We start from the raw sequence: 17,161 nt of genomic DNA, 5'->3' as shown, positions 1-17,161 counted from the left end.
TTGTAGCTTTAGTGTTGTTTCTAAAAAGTCATCACCTTAGGATGACTGGATGGCTCAGTTGTTGAGCGTCTGCCTTTGGCTCAGGGCATGGTCCCAGGGTCCTGGGATGGAGTCCCACAGTGGGCTTCCCCCCAGGAGCCTACTTCTCCCTCTGCCTATGTCTCTGCCTCTCTTTCTGTGCTTCTCATGAATAAAATAAAATCTTTTTTAATATAAATAAAAAATAAAATAAAATAAAAAGTAATCACCAAACCCGGGTTAGTTTAGGTCTTCTTCAATAGTTATCTTCCAGGAGTTTTATAATACTTGATTTTACATTTAGGTCTGTAATCCATCCTGAGCTAATTTTTATGAAAGCTATAAGGTTTGTGTCTAGATTGATTTTTTTCTTTTTGCTTGTAGATACCCCCTTTTTCCAGCATTACTTGTTGAAAAGACCACTTTGGTTTCATTGTATTACTTTTGCTCTTTTGTCAAAGCTCAATTGACTATATTTCTGGGTGTCTGTTCTGTTCTATTGATCTATTATTCACTATTTTCTTAATGTCAAATAGTCATGATTATGTAGCTTTATAGTAAGTCTTAAAGTTGGGTAGCGTCAGTCCTACAACTTTATTTTTTTCCTTTGATACTGTGTTGGCTATTCAGGATCTTTTGCCTTACCATATGAATTTTATAATCGGTTTCTTGATAACCAAAAAATAATTTGCTGGGATTTTGACTGAGAACACATTGAATCTACAGACCAAGTTGAGAAGAACTGACATCTTGACAATATTGATTCTTCTGATCCATGAACATGGAATACCATTCCATTTATTTAGTTCTGTTTGATTTTGTTCATCAGAGTTTTGTAGTTTTCCTCATATTTATCTTACACATATTTTGTCAGATTTATACCTAAGTATTTTATTGTGGAGTGGTGCTAATGTAAATGGTATTGCATTTTTAATTTCAAATTCTACTTGTTCACTGGTATATGAGAAAATGATAGATTCTTATGTATTAATCTTTGTATCCTTCAGTCTTGCTATAATTCCTTATTAGAGCCAGGAGGTTTTTTGTTAATTTTTTTCAGATTTTCTACGTAGATTATCATATAATCTGCAAACAAAATAGTTTATTTCTTCCTTCCCAATCTGTATACTCTGAATTATCCTATTGTATTAACCAGAACTTCTAGTACTATGTTGAAAAGGAGTAGTGAGAGGGGACATCCTTGCCTTAAACCTGATCTTAGAGAAAAAGATTTGAATTTCTCATGACGTTATTTTTACTGCCTTCCATATTTTGAAATGGTGGTAATAATTCAAAATTATTCATTTATTACCAAGTATTAAAAGATTTTTAAAATTTTATTTGAGTATGGTTGACACACAATGTTACATTAGTTTTATGTTGAAATATCCATACTACTTAAAGCAGTCTACAGATTGAGTGCAATCCCTATCAAAACACCAACAACAGTCTTCACAAAACTAGAACAAATAATTATAAGATTTTTAGGGAACCACAAAAGCCCTGAATACCCTAGGCAATCTTGAGAAAGAAAAACAAAGCTGGAAGTATTACAATTCCAGATTTCAAGATATACTGCAAAGTTGTAGTAATCAAAACAGTATGAGACTGGCACAAAAACAGACACATAGATACATGGAATAGAATAGAGAGCCTAGAATTAAACCCTAGCTTATACGATCAATTATTCTTTGACAAAGGAGGCAAGAATGTACAATATGGAAAAAAGACAGTCTTTTCAATAAATAGTGCTGGGAAAACTGAATAGCTACATATAAAAGGATGAAATTGGACCACTTTCTAACACCATACACAAAAATAAACTCAAAACAGACTAAAGACAGAGGCATCTGGGTGGCTCAGTCCGTTAAGCATCCGACTCATGGTGTCTGCTTGGGTTCTGATCTGAGTGGTGATTATCAAGCCCCGTGTCAGGCTCTGCACTGAGTGTGAAATCTGATGAAGTTTCCCTCTCCTTCTCCCTCTAATCTTCTCCTCTCTGCACTCATGTGCTCTCTCTCTCTCTAAAACAAATAATTTTTAAACATGAACTAAGGACATAAATGTGAGACCAGAAAACATACAAATCCTAGAAGATAACACAGATAATCATTTCTCTGACATTGACCATAGCAACATTTTTCTAGATGCATCTCCTAAGGCAAGGGAAACAAAAGCAAAATACTATTGGGACTACATCAAGCTTTTGCACAAAAAGAGAAACAATTAACAAAATAAAAAAGCAATCTACTGAATGAAAGAACATATATGAGAGAAGAAACGATGTTTCTGATAAGGGGTTAATATCCAAAATAATAAGAAATTTGTACAACTCAACATTAGAAAAAAAAACAGTTTGATTTAAAAATGGGCAGAGAACATGAATAGACACTTTTCTAAAGAAGGCATACAGTTGGCCAACAGACACAAGAAAACATCACTATCAGAGAGACCTGCCCATGCTCTCTCTCTGTCTTTCCAATTAGTAAATAAAGTCTTTCAAAAAAGTAAAAGTGAAAACAAAGAATTAGGGAAGATTGCAAACATAGAAAAGCATTAAAAATGTCCCTCCTGTAGTTGACCCTGTTCTCTGTCTATTGATGCCTCTGAAGCAACCAGGAGAGAACAGAGGAGACAACAATGGTGACAAAAACAGGAAATGAAATCACTCTATGCCAAGTTACTGAACAGATTCTGTTTTATTGTTTCAATTCAACAGAATGCAATAATAGAAGTTGCAGAGGGACATGAGGTCTATGCTTTGGGATTCCCAGGGCAGCCACTGATAGGTGGAATGAGGTCAGGATATGAATTTTAGAGAAACATTTTCGGCTTCTGGAAACCACTGTTGAGGGATCCTCTGGCCAGAGCTCAAAGGTTTACTCAGATCTCTCCACCATTCAGGGAGGTCAGGAGAAGAGGAGGTCAGGAGAAGAGGGGGTCAGGGTTGACTTCAGCAGCAGCCTCCAGATGACTGACTGCTGTCCCCTCCACAGCAGCCCGAGCCCCCCGAGGGCTGACTGCAACAACCAGAGCCCCCCGAGGGCTGGCTGCAGCAGCCTGAGCTCTGGTGTCTCTGGCGGTGGGACCTGTGTCGCCTGTGGTGGCTCAGGCAGCAGCCACCACCCCCAGAGCTGGAGCCACAGCAGCCACCACCCCCAGAGCTGGAGCCACAGAAGCCACCACCCCCAGAGCTGGAGCCACAGCAGCCCCCAGAGCTGACACTGCAGCAAGAAGAGACTGGGGGGCACTTGGGGGGGCACTTGGGGGTGGGGCACTTGGGAGGGGGCTGGCACTGCTGCTGGTTCTGCTGGCAGGACATCTCAGTGGGCAGGGTCAGGACCTGAGGGAGAGTTACACAGTGAGTCAGACCCAGGACACAGAGCCCCCCTGCCCCACCCCTTCCTGCTCTCAGCATCATTTCTAGTGCCTTTATTTGATGAACTGTTTAAATGGAGTCCTTGATAATTCCACCCTGGAAGTTTCATTATTTCTAATACTTAGGCATATTCTCTCCCACTATGTCCTTTGCGTCTCACAATTTCTATTTTAAGGTAGGCAGGATTATTCTGTCTTTCAAAAGAAGGAGATGGAGGCAAAACCAGTATGAAACAAAATCTATCATGATTAATTATCTGGTAAGTGAAGGTAATTTTTTCTATCTTGTCAACCAGAACTCTCAAACTGGCCAGTCTGGAAACCAGATCAGAATGTAAGTATTCTCTCTAAGAAAGAAAATTAGGAACTGTTACTTCCTAGATCATTTTGTTCTAGGACATGTAGATAGAAATAGATGGTCTGGTAGGCTGGCTGTTCCCACATGCATACTTTCTTACTGCGGCAGCTCAAGAATGGTATGTTTGTGCAGGTAGGGGATCCGAGTTCGGACACCCCAGCTGCAGTGTGATACCCTGCCATTTCTAGCACACCTGAAGCCTCATCCTGTATCTTAGCACAGTGATTCTGATCTTGGTGTCTCTGACTTCCTCAACAGACACCCAATTCCATTTCAGATCCATAGATATGTGGGATTCAGAGCTACCCAAAGCATCCTCAGATTAATTCTTTCTCTGTTGGTTGAGAATTACCGGCTCATCTTGGCAAAGATGGTCACAATTTATGATTTTACTCTCAAATGTAACATCTTGTTAAAGCTGTTCTAGCAGAGCCTGATGGCCAGTGCTTCTATTCCCTCTGACCTGAGAACCTTGACAGCTAGAGCTCAGTTTGGTACAACACAGAGGCACTGCTGTCCACTCTTCTCTCAGGGACTCAGCAGTGTACTCTCCCATCCATGTTTTCCTTTAGTCTTCACAAGGCCTCTCTCCCCCTCCCCACATGGCCTCCAGCCCCCAAGACCCTCTCTCACTTGCCCCTCTGCTCTGGTCTAAGCTCCCTCCCAAGAGATACTTACCAGTGCAGTAAGTCTGTAAGCACCTCAGGAGAGGAGTGTATGGAGCCACTCTGACCCTGAGGCCCTTTTATCCTGGCTTTAGGCTCTGTCCCAGCCTGTGAGACAGGACCTGAGCATGACAGTACTGCCTCATGCCACCCACATGGTCCTGTGACCTGTGACTGGTAGTGACTGGCAGCCGCTCCCTGCCTCCCTCTATGGGAACCCAAGGTAGCTGCTCCCCGCTTGGAATAGAACTACTTAGAAAATGTGGCAGGGGAGAAAAACTGCAAACTTCCCCCACCTTACTCTCCCGCTGTTCCTATAAGATACCTTCCTGGCTCAGTTTTGGAGCGTGAGTTCCCAATGTCTCTTTTCTTGCCCCTCAAATCTTAATTCAATGTTTTAATCTGGTTTAAACCACGTTTCATAGAATCCTCCAATTCTTTATCATCTTATACGTGAGTGTGTGTGTGCACACATGTATGTGTGCTAGAGCAACCAAGAAACTGCTTGAGGAATCAGACCCTGGTTCTGCCACCTATTACCTGCGTGGCCTTCTGAAAAATACCTCATCCTTCCTGTCCTCAGTTTTGTCCATCTACAATAAAGATAATATAAAAATAACTTTTGGGGGCATGTGTGAGAGAACCAATGAGCTAATGCAAAGAAAATTTCTGGTAGAGAGTTTGTAACATGCCATATTTTTAAACAAATGCCAACACATTCTTTTTTTTTTTAAATTATAACTGTTTTCTAAGGAGAGTGAATCTGGTTAGAAAATATAAGACTTTTCTCTTTTGTTGAAATTGTTGGTAGGTTTTAGGAAGATAGTATGAAACAGGAATGAAGTTTTATAGATAAGGGAGAGAGAAAAGATCTGGTCTACCAGTGAGACTGAGAATTCAGAATTTCCAGGGGTCCTGTGGGAAGGCTGAAGTGAAGTCCACAGATGAGAAAGAGGAAAGGCAGCAAGGAAACAGTGAGACTGTGTAAGGCTGGGCATTGCCCAGCATAAAGCAGCCAATGGAAAGATACCCGTAGTGGAGTGGAGGCCAAAGTATGTTTAAGAACAGGCATAATTAAGACAACACATGATTTTTTGCCTCTTTCTGTTTTCTAAGCTTCTCCCAACTCCTAGTCTCTAAGGCCTTAGTTCAGTTATATGAACACAGACTTTTCTTGAAAGTAGTACTGGTATTTTCACATTTTTAGGGGGTAAAGGAAAGAGTCAGAGTTCACATCTGGGTTGATAGTAAGTCAGAAAAAGAGCCCTATCTATGACGGTGCAAGGTTATTAAATAACTAAACCACTTATCAGATGAAAAAGAATCAGAGCCAGAGAGACTGTGTGAGGGAAGTCTACTGCCTCCAGGCATGGGAAGAACTCTGGGATTTCCCAGATCCTCAATGGATGTTAATTCCATAACACCCAGGTCACTTGGTGTGGTATGAACCCTACTAGTATGTGGTTGAGGCATGTGTGTGCGCGCGCGTGCACGTGTGTGTGTACATGTGTGTGTCTATATGTACTTCTACTTAGAGATATTACAGAGACTATGAGAGAGACCACATATGTGACTATGTGTATGTGGGTGTGGGTGTGCACAAATACACATCTGTATATCTTACCATGTTTCTTTTAGCCTCTAGTAGCCCCTGGTGTCCAGCCTTCCCTGAATTGTTCTGCCTCTTGCCTATCATATTTCCTCTTTGTTCTGCTCCTCCTTGGCTTTCAATTCCTCATTGATTGCTATTTGTTGGATTCTAGCCCTCTCCATCAAGAGTATTTACCCCAGATCATTAAGGATGTTTCTTCTTGGGGTCCCTGTGTCCACGATGGGCTCCAGTCTCTACGGACTGATGGTTGAAGCCTTTTGCGGTAGTATCCTTACTACATCTCCAGTTTAGGCTTTGCTACCTCTTTTTAGCAAAGTTCTTTTTAAGCTAAAATGGCCTATTTTCTCTACTTTGAATTTATTCTCCCTGTTAACCCTCCATGCTTTGTTCCATGATCTATGTACTTCTAAAACTGTGCTGTTTAAATGTAACTTGCTGTGGTATCCTGTGTGAGTCTTCTCTCAAATACACTTATAACAAACTCTCCTTGAAAATGAATGGAAAATATCAGAGAGGGAGACAGAACACGAGAGACTCCTAACTCTGGGAAACGAACAAGGGGTGGTGGAAGGGGAGGTGGGCAGGGGATGGGGGTGACTGGGTAACGGGCACTGAGGGGGGCACTTGATGGGATGAGCCCTGGGTGTTATGCTATATGTTGGCAAATCGAACTCCAATAAAAAACTATACAAAAAAAAAACCCCAAACAAACTCTCTTGAATCCCAGCTTGGGTCTTATATTTCTATATTCCTCATCAGCTCTAATACAGCACTATGCATTCCATGGATACTGAGTTCAAAAATCCATTCATTAATACTAGCACTAACTTTACTTTGATTGTGACTTAAGCCGTTATCATCAGGATTCTCACTATGAGATATTCTCATTACTGTGTCCTAGCCTTATCACCTTGCAGAAATCTGCCAGCAAATTATCTGGGTGTGGGTCATATCGTTTCAAAGAATGTATTTAATGTGAGTGTGATTAAGATATTAATTGCTGGTTCACATAGGGAGTTCTGATTCAGGAACCCAACTCATCCGTTCCAAGCATGATGAGACTTGTAAGCTATTCTGTCAGTGTCCTGACCCCACAAAGATCAGCACCCAAAACATCAGGCTGACTAGGGCTTAGGTGAAAAGATAACAGCATGATGTAACATTGAGGACTGGCACTAGATCTCAAGGGATTTATATAAACAATGGGTACTAGCAAAGGATGAATTTTCTGAGACAGTGTATTTCTTATGTTGTCAGGCTCTCATAATCTCAGGAGATAGGAAGGAAGAATGTTGAGACCTGGTAAGAATTAATTCAGCCTCAGTGTTCTTGAGCCAGCAACTATAAGTCTCTATAGTACAAACAATAAGTCAATATTCCAAAATTACTAAAATACGCTCCTAACTGTTCCTTTATAATAGGTAAACTATTTTAAGCATGGCAAAAAATATTGACAAATTTCATCACATAGGAAAAAATTCTGTATGACAGAACACATCATTTTTTTAAATTATGGAAACATTGATCAAATAAGGAAAAAATAAAATCTATAGGTCAGTAATGGAATTAAAATTCATAATAAACAGTAAGTTCTTACAATTTTAAAGATATAAATAAAACGATCTACAAAGCAACGAGCTAAGCATAGGAACAAATAGCTTAGAAAGAAATATAAGTGACTACTAGATTTTGAAACATATTGTTTTATGTTTGTGCATACAAATAACCAAAGAACTACATATAAAACAAGGATGACTTTCCAGTAATGAGTTCTGGTTAGATTTATTCCTTTATACTGAACTGGAAAAGACTTAGGATGGATAACAAAGTTCACTATTGCTGATCAGAAATAGGTCTTGGTGTTTTTGGAAATATAAATTGCCATAACCATCTGGATGGAAATTTGATGATTCATTTTCAACACATAATTGTTGTGTATATAAATTAAAATTTTAAATAAGCCTACTTTAAAATGAGCATAATTGCTTTAATATAGCAATTGAGCTTCTAAGAATGTAACCCAAGGAGAAAGAAAAGATTTGATAAAGAAAATCATGTAAGGGACTCCTGGGTGGCTCAGCAGTTGAGCATCTGCCTTCGGCTCAGGTCGTGACCCTGGGGTCCTGGGATCGAGTCCCACATCAGGCAGGCTCCCTGCGAGGAGTCTGCTTTGCCCTCTGCCTGTGTCTCTGCCTTCCTCTCTCTGTCTTTCATGAATAAATAAATTCATGAAATTCCTTAAAAAAAAAAAAAAAAGGAAAGAAAATCACGTGAATAAGAATGATTACCACAAGAAATAAAAATAATACTAAGAGTTAGAAAAGTTCCAAGATATAAGATCAGAATACAGAATGAGGGATCCCTGGGTGGCGCAGCAGTTTGGCGCCTGCCTTTGGCCAAGGGCGCGATCCTGGAGACCCGGGATCGAGTCCCACGTCGGGCTCCCGGTGCATGGAGCCTGCTTCTCCCTCTGCCTATGTCTCTGCCTCTCTCTCTCTCTCTCTCTCTGTGACTATCATAAATAAATAAAAATTTAAAAAAAAGAATACATAATAAATTAGATTTATATTAATAGAAATAAAAGATCCAAAATTACAATTTTTAGAAGTTGCTATTTAAAATAGCAAAAATTATAGTATCTAAAATATTAATGTAAAATATTTTTGATAAAATAAGGAGTCTTTACTGAAAGGCATTGCAGAATATCAAAATACAGATACATCATATTCTTGAATGGCTCAAAAGGAAAATCATGAAAAATATCTGACAATCCTTCACATATAAATGCATATATTTAGCAATATTTCTATCAAAATTCTAAAGATGTTTTCTTTTCCTTTATTTTCATTTGTGACAAGTGACAAGCTGCCTCTAAATTTTATATGAAAGAGCAAAGGTCTGGTAATCACCAAGATAATCTTAAAGAGGGGAACAAAGTTATGGAACCTATGTGATATCACAATAGATTACACACCTATAGTAATTAAGGCAGCAGGATATTCTCACTGGGACAAACAAATTGGCAGTGAAAAGAATGATCAGGCCAACTATAGAGCTGTACAAATGTGGAAACTCAGTTATGATTGAGGAGGTATTTCAAATTAGTGGGGAAAATAAAATATTTGATTATCATAGACAACTGATTTTTCATTTGGAAAAAAATGTTAAAAAATATAAAATGTACAAAAATTCCATTCTTAGTTTAAAAAAAAACCCCTTAATTTTAAAAAGAAAATGAGTTTTTACAGCTTTTTAAGGAAAACAAAATTCTGAACAGATTTCTGGGCTTACGGATGGTTGAGACTTCTTAGAGTCATGAAAAGTGCAAATAGCATTGTAAATGTTGCAGAGATAGAGCTATATTAAAAAGTGAAATATCTGCTCATCAAATGACACCATTAAAAAGCAAACAAGAGGAAAGATGTTCACAATTCATTTAATAATAGTGCCTTAGAAACCAGAATATTACAGATTCTAACAAAAAGAGACAAATGGAAAAATTTTTAAGAGAACAGATAATTCACAGAAAAGGAAACCAAAATGATCAACAAACATTAAAAGATGCTCATGATCATTACTAAGCAGAAAACACATATTAAAGGTACAAGTGTACATCAATTTATATACGTCAAATGGTAATAATTTAAGTTTAGCAACGATGTACAGAAAGAGTGATTCTTATAAACCCTAAGTAGAAACAGAAATTGAAAAGAGCAAATTTGAGGGATGGACATGATTGAAAATTCAACAGTTCCACTTATAGATGCATACCCTGGAGAGTCTCTCCAACACATACCCATGCAGACATGCACACAAATCCCCAGAGCTGCAATATTTATACAGCAAATACTACAAACAACTCGAATGTCCGTCCAAAAGAGACAGGGTATCAAAATAACACTGTACTCATAAGATGGATACTATAAGGTTGTAAAAATGAATAAAATGACAGCTACACAGATCAACTTGAATAATCCACAAAAAGAATTTTTAAAGAAGAGAGCAAGTTGCAGATGAATACCTCAAATATGATGCCATTTCTATAAAGTTGGAACCACGCACATTATAATAATAATGTGTCAGGATTACCAGGACAGAATAAAACATGAAGGAATATAGTAAGAACTTGGCTGGAACCCAGTTGTATGTAACCATTAAATTAACATTTGGGAGGAAAGAAAGGAAATTGGGGTCAGGGGTATGGGTTCCAAGAATGAGAGGCTAGAGTCCTGAGTGGCAGATGGTGGTAGGAATTCACTCTCAAACCCCATTTCTAAACAGCCCTATTACTACCCTGGGCCCTGTGGAAAGAGGCAGGAAGGAGATGCCAGTCGCTACCTGTCACAGGACCAAGTAGGTGGCAGAGGGCTGTCCCCTCATGCCCAGGTCCTATCTCACAGGCGAGGACAGAGCTCAAAGCCAAGATAAAAGGGCCTCAGAGAAGAACCCTTCCATGCACTCCTCTCCTGAGGTGCTGACAGATCCAGTACTGCCCGTGCACTGGTAAGTGTCCTCTGGGATGGAGAGCAGTTCCTTCCACAAAGGGAGCTCAAACCAGAGCAGGGGGTGGGGCAGGGCCTTTGCAGTGTGTGTGTGTGTGTGTGTGGTGGGTGAGAAGATGAAGTTGGGTTCATGTCACCAAGAAGTCTCAGGGACACTGAGGGAGGGGCAGGGAGCAAGGAAGCCTGGGAATATGAGCAGGAGGAACCATATGAGGGTGACAGTACTTTGGAGAAACCAACTGATCTGTAGTTGTTGGTCTCTGGTGGAAGGATTTGCAACATTGACCACTGTACCGACCTAAACTGTTGTCAGAAGAGGAGAAGTCAGAGCTGACTGATTTATTTTAAATACTGAGATTAAGGACTGCAGAGTTGAATAGGAACAATTCAAATCTTGATGATGAGTGTTAGTTTAAGGTGAGTGTCTGCAATGTGCCACAGCACCATACCCACTTAGGGACCTGGTGCAAGTCCCAGCTTACACTAAATTATCTTTTCCTCAGCTCTTTCAGCCAGTCAATCTCCAACGTCCTTTGCAGCTAGGAACATCTATGTCCCTACAGGACAAGGTTATCTAGAAAGTTCTCCAGAGGGAATGACTGGTTTCCCTAAGAAATAATTTCATTTCTGAACTGCTACCTAGATAAATTATTTCTGAGATTTTTATATAGATTAACTGTTCCAAGTGTTCTGCTGTAGAAAATTTCCTCTAGATGTTTGATTTTGAGAATGTTTCATAACATTTTTTGGCGGAAGTTCTCCACTTATATAACAGATGAAACAACTCATAACATTCGACTCAAAGAGATGATAGGAGAACATTTGCGGAACTATTAGAAATAATGAACTAAGAGGTAAAAATACTTGATTTCCTTTCTTTGAGAGAATATTTACATTCTGATCTGGTTTCCAGACTGGCCAGTTTGAGAGTTCTGGTTGACAAGATAGAAAAAATTACCTTCACTTACCAGATAATTAATCATGATAGATTTTGTTTCATACTGGTTTTGCCTCCATCTCCTTCTTTTTAAAGACAGAATAATCCCTGCCTACCTTAAAATAGAAATTGTGAGACACAAAGGACGTAGTGGGAGAGAATATGCCTAAGTATTAGAAATAATGAAACTTCCAGGGTGGAATTATCAAGGACTCCATTTAAACAGTTCATCAAATAAAGGCACTAGAAATGATACTGAGAGCAAGAAGGGGTGGGGCAGGGGGGCTCTGTGTCCTGGGTCTGACTCACTGTGTGACTCTCCCTCAGGTCCTGACCCTGCCCACTGAGATGTCCTGCCAGCAGAACCAGCAGCAGTGCCAGCCCCCTCCCAAGTGCCCCACCCCCAAGTGCCCCCCCAAGTGTCCCCCGAAGTGCCCCCCAGTCTCTTCTTGCTGCAGTGTCAGCTCTGGGGGCTGCTGTGGCTCCAGCTCTGGGGGTGGCGGCTGCTGTGGCTCCAGCTCTGTGGGTGGCGGCTGCTGCCTGAGCCACCACAGGCGACACAGGTCCCACCGTCGGAGACACCAGAGCTCAGGCTGCTGCAGCCAGCCCTCGGGGGGCTCTGGTTGCTGCAGCCAGCCCTCAGGGGGCTCGGGCTGCTGTGGAGGGGGCAGCAGTCAGTCGTCTGGAGGCTGCTGCTGAAGTGGACTCTGAGCCAAGAAGAACATACTTGGGGATAGTCAGTGGCCACACCCTACCTCCTGCCCCTGCTCCAGCTCCCCCTCTGGGTCAGCTCAAGTGGCTGCGGGGTCTGAGTGCAGCCTTGAGCTCTGGCCCAGAGGATCCCTGTGCCCTGGTGTCCAGGAGCCAAAACCCCTCTCCTAAAAACCCATTTCCTCACCTCCCCCATATGTTTGGCTACCCTGGGAACCCAAAGCACAGACCCTGCACCCTTCTGTAGCGTACCTTGTTGTCAACCCAGCCTGATGTGCAACAATAAAACTAGAAATCTTCATTCCCTCTTGCCTCGATTGTTGTTTTCTATTCATTCCTACTTTATCTTTCTCATACTGGCCTCGACTTCTGCTTCCCCTGAGGCCTCGGTGTCTACAGAACTTACTCAGATTTGCCCCTTGGCACCACTAATGTCCTTAAGAGCAAAACCAATTTTTATTGGTTCAGAATCCAGTTCAGGAACCACCCTTGCCTTTAGTTGCCAGAATTTGTTAGTCCCCTCCCATCTGTGACAGTCCAGGCTTTTTACCTTTTATGATTTGAAGATTTGGAACAGTTTTGGTTTTGGTGGAATGCCTGTCAATTTGGGTCTGTTTGATGTTTCTTCCTGACTAGGTTCAGCCATACATTTTTGCAAGGAGTGTCCTCCTGAGGGCTGATACCATGCCTCATATGATATCCACTTGTTGCATCCGTGGGTCCCTGAAAAGTTGGAATAGAGACATTTGGGAAAATCCTGATAAAGCCGAGACTTTGAATTTCCAAATTCAATTCCATCAGGTTGTTGTTGTTTTGTTTTGTTTTGTTTTGTTGGTTTTCTTTGTTTTTTGCCAGTAGAAGTACCTTTTCATATCATCTGAGGAGGTTAACCACACATCTCCTGAGGAAGCTGAAAGGCTCCTGGAAATGGCTGCCTTCCAGTGCATTGATGGTTCTCTTCAGGTCCCATTCCACCATCTCTCTTTGCCTCTGGAAGCGCACCTCATCTCAAGGCCCCCTAGGCCCCAAAAGGTGAAGTACACCTTTTGTTGATAGGGGTGACCTATCAGCAGGTACGCTACACTCCAAAAGAGCTACATGAGTTTTTCCAATTTATACAGATATAAACCCAGGGAATATGTGTGTACTGCATATTAAGGGTATGAGATAATTGTGGAAGGGACATAAAGTTGGATCGAGCCAGATTTATTCCTATAGGTCTACCAAGCAGATGTCCTAGACTCAAGGCTATGTAGTGTGGTGGCGGTGGTGATGGAGGGGGTTGACAGGGCTCTAACCGGGTGTTTGGTTGGTTGGCTGAATCATGGACCAGAAGGTGGCTGACACTAAATGAAGATGAAATGCCAGGACTTCCTTGGCATATTACAGAGGAAGGGGTCCAAAGGTTTATTGGAATGTTACAGCGGAGTTATCAGTTGGGATCTGCTCGTCTTCTCTGGAAGGGTCGATAGGACACATCTCTCCTCACTATGAGAAATAAATTTGTGAGGAGACCACAGCACCCTTGAAGAGCTAGCTGATAGTTCTTCTCTGTAGGTTAGAAACTACAGTGGAATCTGATGCCACTGAATTGGGAAACCTAAATGCAGTAGGGATAACTGGACACCATTGGCAGCACTTAGGACCCAAGGCAAAGCGGGTGTGGTTACTATCCTGGAGAGCAGGGTCAAAGCAGCAATCAGAACATTCTGGCTCACAGAGCTGTGGCTCTGGCCAGTTCATCCTGGTGGTTTGGAAGTCAAATTGATGGGAACGGTATTAATTTCTTACTTGATAGGTATCAGAGGAAAAACTCTAAGTGAACGAAACTCTGAGCCGTAATAAGAGAATAATGCTCCCTCAATCAATTCCCAACTTTGAGCTAGTTTATAGACACGGAACACCTTGAATGAAGGGGAGGATGGGTCCTCTGGAGGAAGAACCCTTGTACTCTCCCAAAGACTTAAGCTACTAATATTTCCCCCGGCTTTCCCCAAAGGGACCTATGGCACTTTTTTTCCAGGGAAATTGTGCACTGGGGAAAGAGAAAATAATCAGACTTTGGGGCTAACTGGACACTGGCTGTGGACTGACACTAATTCCAGGAGGCTCAAGACATCACTTTGCTCCACTCTGGTCCCTATTTGGTAGGACGGGAGCTTCTGGAGGTCAGGTGATCGATGGAGTTTTAGCTCAGTTTCATCTCACAGTGGGCCCAGTGGGTCCTGAGCCCACCTCGTGGTTATTTCCCTGGTTCTAGAATGTGTGATAGGAATAGACACACACAGCAACTGTCAGAATCCCCACATTGGTTCTCTGATCAGTGGAGTGAGGGCTATTGGGATGGGGAGGTCAACTAGGAGCCATTAGAACCGTTAGAACTGTCTCTACTCAGGAAAATGATAAATCAAAAGCAACACCACATCGCTGAATGGACTGAAGAGATTAGTGATACTATAAATTTAATCTCAAGGATGCAGGGGTGCTGATTCCCACCACATCCCCATTTAACTCACCTATTTGGTTAGTGCAGAAAACAGATGGATCTTAGAGAATGAGGGTGGGTTATTGCAAGCTAAAGCCAGTGGTGACTCCACTTGTAGCTGCTGTACCAGATGCAGTTTCCTTCCTGGAGCAAGTTAGCACATGCCCTGGCAAGTGACATGCAGCTAGTAATCTGGAAAATGTTTTGTTTTGTTTTTTCCTTCATATCTGTCAGTAGAGACCAGCTGAAGTCGTTTATTTTCAGTTGGAAAGGCCAGCAAACAGAAATCAAAAAAACAAAAAATAAGGGGGAGTATCCTCTGATTCTGTATACTGTAAATCCCTCATCTTCCCCTGGAACTTTCCAGTGCTGCTTGGTCAATAATTTGTTTTTCCCCTGTCGGTCTAGCTGGTCTTCTGCGGGAGGGGGCTGCTGTGCTGATTTTCAGGTGTTATCACTTGGGGGAGCTACTCAGCCCCCTGCCTGGTGCAGGGCTCAATGAGTGATGTTTAACCTGTTTATCCGGTGAGGCCACCGTGAGGTTCAGTGGGGGCTGTTTACCCTGTGAGGCCCCAGGAGGAACAACCGCAGTGGTGGCGGCCAGCTCTGGAGCCCTGGAGTCAGCTCCCGCAGTAACTACAGAGCTCTCGGTCTGCAGGGGCCTGGATGCTACGTGGGTGGGGGCTGCTGATCTGCACAGCTGGTGGCAGGAAGTGTCCTTGCTGTCCTGGGCATTCCTGGCCTCTGCCTGTCCCTGGGGAGCGCTAGATCCTGGGCTGTATCCCCAGCGCCCTGTGCTCCCGGGCCTGAGCTGTTGGAATCGCGCTCCTGGCCTCGCAGCCCCCTCCGCGGAGCCGCTGCCTGAGCCCCTCCGAGCTGCTCCCGGGTCCAGCCGCGGGCTGCAGCCCTCTGGGAGATCGGCCGCGGGGTGTGGCGCACTCTCCCAGGGCGCAGGTGTCTGTTAGTGCCCCTGGGAACCTGAGGGCATCCCCGCCCTCCTGGGATCCTGCTCTAACTCCCTGCGAGCCCCTTTCTGCCCGGGAAGGTTGGTGCAGCTCCTGCTTCTCCGGGACGGGGCTCTCCTGTCCTGGGGACACTCGCCCCGACCTTAGCCCGGCTCCTCGCGGGGCCCCTCCCCCTTGGAGGCCTTTTGTTTCTTTATTTCTTCTTCCCCGTCTTCCTACCTTGATAGAAGCGCGAACTCTTCTCACTGTAGCATTCCAGCCCTTCTCTCTTTAAATCTCAGGCCGAATTCATAGATTTTCAGGATGATTTGAAGGTTATCTAGGTAATTTGGTGGGGACAGGTGACTTGGGGACCCTACTCTTTAGCCATCTTTCCCCACCCTCTTCCCTAAATTTTGTTTAAGGAGATGTATATGGGTTCCAGGTTGACAAGGAATGAACTGGGATGGTTAATTTTATGTGTGACCTTGGCTAGGCCATGGCACCCAGATTTTAAATCAGACACTCAATCTCGATGTTGCTGTGAAGGTTTTTTTTTTATGTTTCTCTCTCTCTTTTTTGTTTACTGTGTGATAACCTTAAATCAGTTGACTTCAGGTAAAACAGATAACCCTCCATAATGTGGATGGACCTCCACCAGTCAGTTGAAAGAATTAGGAAAAAAGACTGAGGGCTGCCCAGGAAGAAGGACTTCTGCCTGCCGGCTGCCTTCAGTCTGGGGACTGTAATGTCAGCACTTCCTGGGTCTCTAGCCTGCCAGCCTGCTCTGCAGTTTTCCAACTTGCCAACTCCCACAACTAGGTGAGCCAACTCCTTCAAAAATATCTCTCTGGGTATGTGCACACATCTTACTGGTTCTGTTTCTCTGGAAAATCCAGACTAACACAACATGTGTGGATATGTGTGCCTATGAGGGCAATAACGACACAAGGGGGTCGAGGGATTAGGAATGGGCTCTCTGTATCCTTTACTCATTTCATTGTGTATGTTCATTTAGTTTTGAATTTGTAATATGTATTTGTATACCAGTGGTATCAACTTCTTACCAGGCAAATGCATTGTATCATTCTGTAGTTGTCTTTCTGCCTTATATATGATACTTTATGCTCTATAAAATTTATATTCTTTCTGTAATTCAATTTGTCAACTCTTTATATGAGTTTTGTGCCATTCTTATTACACCTTGCCCCACTTAATACTTAAGCAACAATCATGTCTATGTTCTACTGATTTTAGAATATCGATTTATCATTTATTTTTAAAAGAAAGACTTGCAGAGATGAAGAAAACTACAATTTGTTAAGTGCTCATTTGTAGCTCAGAAGGGAGCATAGTGGGAAGGCCCAGAGGAAAATTAATTCAGTCTGAAATGTTTCCCATATGATCTCAGCAGTGCCCCCCTCCGGCTGCCTGAGAGATGAGAGACAGACTCCTTGGGTGAAAAGGTAATGTCAGAAGGCCTTCGGTAGTCAAACATGTTTACTGAATGGTCCCAAAGCCATTGATAGCTAATATCCAAGGCCAAAGTGT

At 42.5% G+C, this 17,161-nt stretch overlaps 2 long non-coding RNA genes across 2 annotated transcripts; one reads left to right on the top strand and one right to left on the bottom strand.

Annotated features, from left to right (window-relative positions):
* Positions 1-2,693: 2,693 nt before the first annotated feature.
* LOC144324592 (uncharacterized) lies at positions 2,694-4,567 on the bottom strand. The gene is made up of 2 exons (XR_013390038.1): positions 4,433-4,567; positions 2,694-3,361 (listed from the first exon to the last, which is right to left on the bottom strand). It is a non-coding gene; the product is annotated as an uncharacterized LOC144324592 (long non-coding RNA).
* A 5,733-nt stretch (positions 4,568-10,300) lies between these two features.
* LOC144324590 (uncharacterized) lies at positions 10,301-12,485 on the top strand. The gene is made up of 2 exons (XR_013390037.1): positions 10,301-10,534; positions 11,798-12,485. It is a non-coding gene; the product is annotated as an uncharacterized LOC144324590 (long non-coding RNA).
* The last annotated feature ends 4,676 nt before the right edge of the window (positions 12,486-17,161 follow it).

This window comes from Canis aureus, chromosome 12, assembly GCF_053574225.1.
Source record: "Canis aureus isolate CA01 chromosome 12, VMU_Caureus_v.1.0, whole genome shotgun sequence".
Lineage (NCBI taxonomy): Eukaryota > Metazoa > Chordata > Mammalia > Carnivora > Canidae > Canis > Canis aureus.
The sequence above is the reverse complement of the archived record's forward strand: the minus strand, read 5'-3'. Positions and strand labels throughout refer to the sequence as shown.